Source organism: Rutidosis leptorrhynchoides, chromosome 2 (genome assembly GCF_046630445.1).
Source record: "Rutidosis leptorrhynchoides isolate AG116_Rl617_1_P2 chromosome 2, CSIRO_AGI_Rlap_v1, whole genome shotgun sequence".
In the NCBI taxonomy this organism is placed as follows: domain Eukaryota; kingdom Viridiplantae; phylum Streptophyta; class Magnoliopsida; order Asterales; family Asteraceae; genus Rutidosis; species Rutidosis leptorrhynchoides.
Window position 1 is genome coordinate 256,889,994 of NC_092334.1, and position 7,787 is coordinate 256,897,780.

The window sequence follows — 7,787 nt, forward strand, 5'->3', positions numbered from 1 at the left end:
TCGTCAACACCTTCAACAGCTTAAAATTTCGGGACGAAATTTATTTAACGGGTAGGTACTGTAGTGACCCGAACTTTTCCATGTTTATATATATTAATTGAGATTGATATTTACATGATTAAATGTTTCCAACATGTTAAGCAATCAAACTTGTTAAGACTTGATTAATTGAAATATGTTTCATATAGACAATTGACCACCCAAGTTGACCGGTGATTCACGAACGTTAAAACTTGTAAAAACTATATGATGACATATATATGGATATATATATATATATATATATATATATATATATATATATATATATATATATATATATATATATATATATAGTTAACATGATACTATGATAAGTAAACATATCATTAAGTATATTAACAATGAACTACATATGTAAAAACAAGACTACTAACTTAATGATTTTTAAACGAGACATATATGTAACGATTATCGTTGTAAAGACATTTAATGTATATATATATCATATTAAGAGATATTCATACATGATAATATCATGATAATATAATAATTTAAAATCTCATTTGATATTATAAACATTGGGTTAACAACATTTAACAAGACCGTTAACCTAAAGGTTTAAAAACAACACTTACATGTAACGACTAACGATGACTTAACGACTCAGTTAAAATGTATATACATGTAGTGTTTTAATATGTATTTATACACTTTTGAAAGACTTCAATACACTTATCAAAATACTCCTACTTAACAAAAATGCTTACAATTACATCCTCGTTCAGTTTCATCAACAATTCTACTCGTATGCACCCGTATTCGTACTCGTACAATACACAGCTTTTAGATGTATGTACTATTGGTATATACACTCCAATGATCAGATCTTAGCAGCCCATGTGAGTCACCTAACACATGTGGGAACCATCATTTGGCAACTAGCATGAAATATCTCATAAAATTACAAAAATATGAGTAATCATTCATGACTTATTTACATGAAAACAAAATTACATATCCTTTATATCTAATCCATACACCAACGACCAAAAACACCTACAAACACTTTCATTCTTCAATTTTCTTCATCTAATTGATCTCTCCCAAGTTCTATCTTCAAGTTCTAAGTGTTCTTCATATATTCTACAAGTTCTAGTTACATAAAATCAAGAATACTTTCAAGTTTGCTAGCTCACTTCCAATCTTGTAAGGTGATCATCCAACCTCAAGAAATCTTTGTTTCTTACAGTAGGTTATCATTCTAATACAAGGTAATAATCATATTCAAACTTTGGTTCAATTTCTATAACTATAACAATCTTATTTCAAGTGATGATCTTACTTGAACTTGTTTTCGTGTCATGATTCTGCTTCAAGAACTTCGAGCCATCCAAGGATCCGTTGAAGCTAGATCCATTTTTCTCTTTTCTAGTAGGTTTATCCAAGGAAATTAAGGTAGTAATGATGTTCATAACATCATTCGATTCATACGTATAAAGCTATCTTATTCGAAGGTTTAAACTTGTAATCACTAGAACATAGTTTAGTTAATTCTAAACTTGTTCGCAAACAAAAGTTAATCCTTCTAACTTGACTTTTAAAATCAACTAAACACATGTTCTATATCTATATGATATGCTAACTTAATGATTTAAAACCTGAAAACACGAAAAACACCGTAAAACCGGATTTACGCCGTCGTAGTAACACCGCGGGCTGTTTTGGGTTAGTTAATTAAAAACTATGATAAACTTTGATTTAAAAGTTGTTATTCTGAGAAAATGATTTTTATTATGAACATGAAACTATATCCAAAAATTATAGTTAAACTCAAAGTGGAAGTATGTTTTCTAAAAATGGTCATCTAGACGTCGTTCTTTCGACTGAAATGACTACCTTTACAAAAACGACTTGTAACTTATTTTTCCGACTATAAACCTATACTTTTTCTGTGTAGATTCATAAAATAGAGTTCAATATGAAACCATAGCAATTTGATTCACTCAAAACGGATTTAAAATGAAGAAGTTATGGGTAAAACAAGATTGGATAATTTTTCTCATTTTAGCTACGTGAAAATTGGTAACAAATCTATTCCAACCATAACTTAATCAACTTGTATTGTATATTATGTAATCTTGAGATACCATAGACACGTATACAATGTTTCGACCTATCATGTCGACACATCTATATATATTTCGGAACAACCATAGACACTCTATATGTGAATGTTGGAGTTAGCTATACAGGGTTGAGGTTGATTCCAAAATATATATAGTTTGAGTTGTGATCAATACTGAGATACGTATACACTGGGTCGTGGATTGATTCAAGATAATATTTATCGATTTATTTCTGTACATCTAACTGTGGACAACTAGTTGTAGGTTACTAACGAGGACAGCTGACTTAAGAAACTTAAAACATCAAAATATATTAAAAGTGTTGTAAATATATTTTGAACATACTTTGATATATATGTATATATTGTTATAGGTTCGTGAATCAACCAGTGGCCAAGTCTTACTTCCCGACGAAGTAAAAATCTGTGAAAGTGAGTTATAGTCCCACTTTTAAAATCTAATATTTTTGGGATGAGAATACATGCAGGTTTTATAAATGATTTACAAAATAGACACAAGTACGTGAAACTACATTCTATGGTTGAATTATCGAAATCGAATATGCCCCTTTTTATTAAGTCTGGTAATCTAAGAATTAGAGAACAGACACCCTAATTGACGCGAATCCTAAAGATAGATCTATTGGGCCTAACAAACCCCATCCAAAGTACCGGATGCTTTAGTACTTCGAAATTTATATCATATCCGAAGGGTGTCCCGGAATGATGGGGATATTTCTTATATATGCATCTTGTTAATGTCGGTTACCAGGTGTTCACCATATGAATGACTTTTATCTCTATGTATGGGATGTGTATTGAAATATGAAATCTTGTGGTCTATTATTATGATTTGATATATATAGGTTAAACCTATAACTCACCAACATTTTTGTTGACGTTTTAAGCATGTTTATTCTCAGGTGATTATTAAGAGCTTCCGCTGTCACATACTTAAATAAGGACGAGATTTGGAGTCCATGCTTGTATGATATTGTGTAAAAACTGCATTCAAGAAACTTATTTTGTTGTAACATATTTGTATTGTAAACCATTATGTAATGGTCGTGTGTAAACAGGATATTTTAGATTATCATTATTTGATAATCTACGTAAAGCTTTTTAAACCTTTATTGATGAAATAAAGGTTATGGTTTGTTTTAAAATGAATGCAGTCTTTGAAAAACGTCTCATATAGAGGTCAAAACCTCGCAACGAAATCAATTAATATGGAACGTTTTTAATCAATAAGAACGGGACATTTCATATGCCACTTGTTGGATTCTGATAAATCAAAATCCAAATATGAAATTGGATTAATATGGTTATTATGTGGTGAACGGATTTGTATATCGGTGGATGTAAGTAGGATAGTAAACGACTGTTGAATCAGCTTCAAAGAATGTACATTGTAACTTATTAATGTGAAATCTGAATATTCCTCGGGTATTACCTACCTGTTAAAATATTTTCACAATTAACACTTTGTACGAAAGAATTTTTAATTACAATCTTTATGAAAACATATATATACATATATATTTTCTTCAGATGCAATCATGGATTTAATGAGTTAATATGATATTAACTCATCTGATTTACCGTTAGAACAAGAATATATAATCTCTCAAACATTAGAGGTAACATAATCGTTATGTCGAACGAAGATAAATGATGTAGAACGATTCGCAGATTGATGATTATGCTCGAGGTACATAATGAGATGTTGAGGTGTGTGTGATGTTGAACTTGTGTTGTTGGTGGTACGGGTGTTGTTGCTGGTGGTTCTATTGATGTCGGTGATGTTGCTGAAGTTGGTATGTTTTGCACCATATTTTCCAAGGCTACAACTCGGGCGCGAAGCTCGTTGACTTCTTATATTATTTCGGGATGATTGTCGGTCAAAACGAGCGGATGAATAAAGTTTTGAATTTGAGATAGTATATAATCATGATGAAATATTCGGGTAATGAAGGCGAACATAGTGTTTCGGATTGGTTCGCCGGTGAATGCTTCAGGTTCTTCGCCAAGAGTGCAGAAGGGATCGCCTTCTTCTTGTCTCCATCGGCTAAGTCGACTACAAACCCATCAGATGAATTTAGGATGGATGATTGGTTGGTTCATTCTGGTGACACCGCTTTCGGAGTTTAGGTGAATATCCATGTCGGAATAGCTGTCGGAATAACTATCGGAATAGCTATCGAAATCTGAGGGACTCGAACTGGTTGAGGGATTTATCTCGTACGATCAGATGAATGATTTTCGATAAGAAATAGATTATAGGATGTAGATTAGTACCCTGCAATACATAATTTACATATGCATATATAATACTAAAATTCCATAAGTTACGGAGGAATCTACGGAATCTGTCAGGCAAAGATAACAATAACAGATACACTAATATATGAATTTATCTATACACTGTCTATGCAATAGAGGCAGTAAGACGTGTCTAGACTTTAAGGATGATAAGCAAATAATTTTTCGACACTAAATGATAAGCAAACTTTTGACATGCAGACACGATTAAAGTCCAGACTCACTAATGTATATAAACAACTATCAGTTAGACACACTAATGCAAGACCTGGTTCGCTAAGACCACCGCTCTGATACCACCTGTGATGACCCGTCCTAATCCTCCTGGACGAAGTCATCAACATTTGGTCCCATTGCGAGGTACTGTCCTAAATATGCCATGAATGACTCCAAGTAATATCTTTAAAATGAGCAAATGCACAGTGGAAGGTTTCTTTCATACCTGAGAATAAACATGCTTAAAGTGTCAACCAAAAGGTTGTGAGTTCATAGGTTTATCATATACAATCATAAAATTCAGTAATTTTGATAGACCACAAGATTTCAGTTTCATAAATATATGTACACTCGCAAGTGTATAAAAGTATTCTATAAGTTGTAGGCACCCGGTAACAAGCCTTAACGTTCATATTTTACCCTCTGAAGTACACCAGATCAGGTGTGTTTAAAATAACCTCGAAGTACTAAAGCATCCCATAGTCAGGATGGGGTTTGTCAGGCCCAATAGATCTATCTTTAGGATTCGCGCATACCGTACATAGACAAGTAGTTTAATGTTACCAATCTAAGGGTATATTTCTGGTTTAAACCCACATAGAATTAGTTTTAGTACTTGTGCCTATTTCGTAAAACATTTATAAAACAGCGCATGTATTCTCAGCCCAAAAATATATATAAAAAGGGAGTAATGAAACTCACCATACTGTATTTTGTAGTAAAAATACATATGACGTCATTTAACAAGTGTATGGTTGATCTCGGATTCACGAACCTATATCATTTATATATATTAACACATATATTTGTAATCGAACAAATTTATATATTCTTATTAATTGTTATTTTAGTAAATTATTTGTTTTAATAATAATTTAATTAACTATATTTATTTTCTGTACCTTAGATAAATATTTAGTATTTATTATAAAAATATTAGTATAGTTATGTTATATCTATTAAATATATTCTTATATAAGTAATAATGATAATAATAATAATTCTAATGATAATAAAAAAATGATAGTTTTAATAATAATGTTGTTGTTAATAAAAATGATAGTAAAAATGATAATTTTAATAAAAATAACGATTTTAATAATAATTATAACTTTAATAATAATGTTACTTTTAATAATAATAATGATAATGATAATATTAATAATGATAAAAATAATAATACTTGTAAAAATAATAATAAAATACTGATAGTAATAATAAAAATAATGATAAAAGTAATAATAATGTTAATTCTAGTAATAATAAAAATGATAATAATAAATAAGACTACCTTTGAAAGCAAGCTTTAAAAAATAAAACACCACTGCCCAGGCTCGAACCCATGACCTTTCGCTCACCCATCAACACTCTAAACCATTCGACCATCACTGTTTTTCTTGAATTTTAGCAACCCAAAATATATAAAAGCCGTTTTATCTCGGCCCAACTGGATACCATTCAACTCTCAGCCCAGCATTTGTTCTTGCGACCCAACAGTAAATGGCTTGTGATGGCCCGACAACAAAAAAAATTTCGGTCCAATTAATGAAAAGGAACTTCACAGCAAGTGGGGTTTTGGTGACAATATATAACTGATGTATAGCAGGCCAAACAAACACACCTACATCTTATTATCTTATTATTACTATATAATAAAGAAAACAACATGCTTCCCTTTTTTTTATTGTTAACGAAAAAAATTGAAACTATAATTACAAGGATATGGCGTCCGTGTTTGATTTTTAATTCATCATCATTCTTTGTTTTTGTAATGGTTCGTAAACAGAAAAAAAATTGAAAGAGGGAAAGAAAAGTGGTTTTCACAAGGAAAGTGATTCGATGGAAGTGGATTATGGTGGTTGTTCGATTTGAAAAGGGAAACAGATGAAGATGTAACAGCGGTTTATTTGGTAATCGGGACAAAAACATAGAATAGCAGTGGCTATCGATTGAAAAAGTAAAATAGATAGTTATGATATAAAGGTGATCGATAGATATGGGTTCTTATTGAAGGTGACGGGGTGTTCGAATAGAATCAAGAAAAATAATGAATATAGTAGATGGTTCGGTTGTGGTTGTTCTTCGAGTAAGTTTAATAGAGATATAGAGAGGATGAGAGAGAGTAAGGTTGTGATCGGTTATGATGGTGGCGGTATGTGATTCTTCGGTGGTCTCGTTGAACATGGATCTAGACGGTTGTGGTTGGCGATTTCAAAACAATAGCAAAAGACGATGATGTTTATGGGTGACCGAAGGTTCTTAGTTTGCAAGGTGATCGTGGTTGGTTGACTGGAACATGAGGTGTCGGTGGTGGTTATGGCGGATGTGTTGGCCAAAGGTGGTGGTCGATTGTGAGAGTGGGGATAAAAAAAAATATGGTGCTTTCCTTCTCAAGTTAAATGCAACGGTTTATATTTCTATAATTTGTAATTATAATATTAATACTAAATCAATAATAATAATAATAAACTACAATAACCTTTAATCATGGAGTAGGAAAAAAAACAGCTCTCGTGACATATATCCTATTATACTGCCGACACTCTGTCGGGGTTGATAATTCGCACTCCGTTGCTAAACAGTGGCGAATAAATGTACTCGAAAAAAATCCCATATTTTTAATTTAGCCATATTTATTTATTTTGGTTATTATGGTTTAAAATTCGATCCTTAATTTAATAATTAAAAATTACATCGACTGTCCCTCTCATTTATGGGTAAAATATAAAAAGTGTTAAAATTTAATAACTAGGTCCTAAATATAATTTTAATAAGTGTAAAATTTATAGAATTCATTTTCGTATCACCGTTTATTTTAAAATTACGATAGTTTGAATTTAACTTGCTTAATATCAATCGAAACATTAAATGAGTAATACAATTATTTAATATTCATTTTAATATACTTTATTCATATATAGTTATGTTTTTAATTAATAATTATTATAATATCTTATTTTTATTTTATGTTATATACTTAATTTTTAATACAACAAAATAATGTTTCAAATTATTTTTCTAATTTCCACTTCTATATATATATGTACATATACACACATAACTATTTAAAAATAGTGGTTCATGAATCGTCGGTAATGGTCGAATGATAATTGAATACATGAACATAGTTAAAAATCTTTTT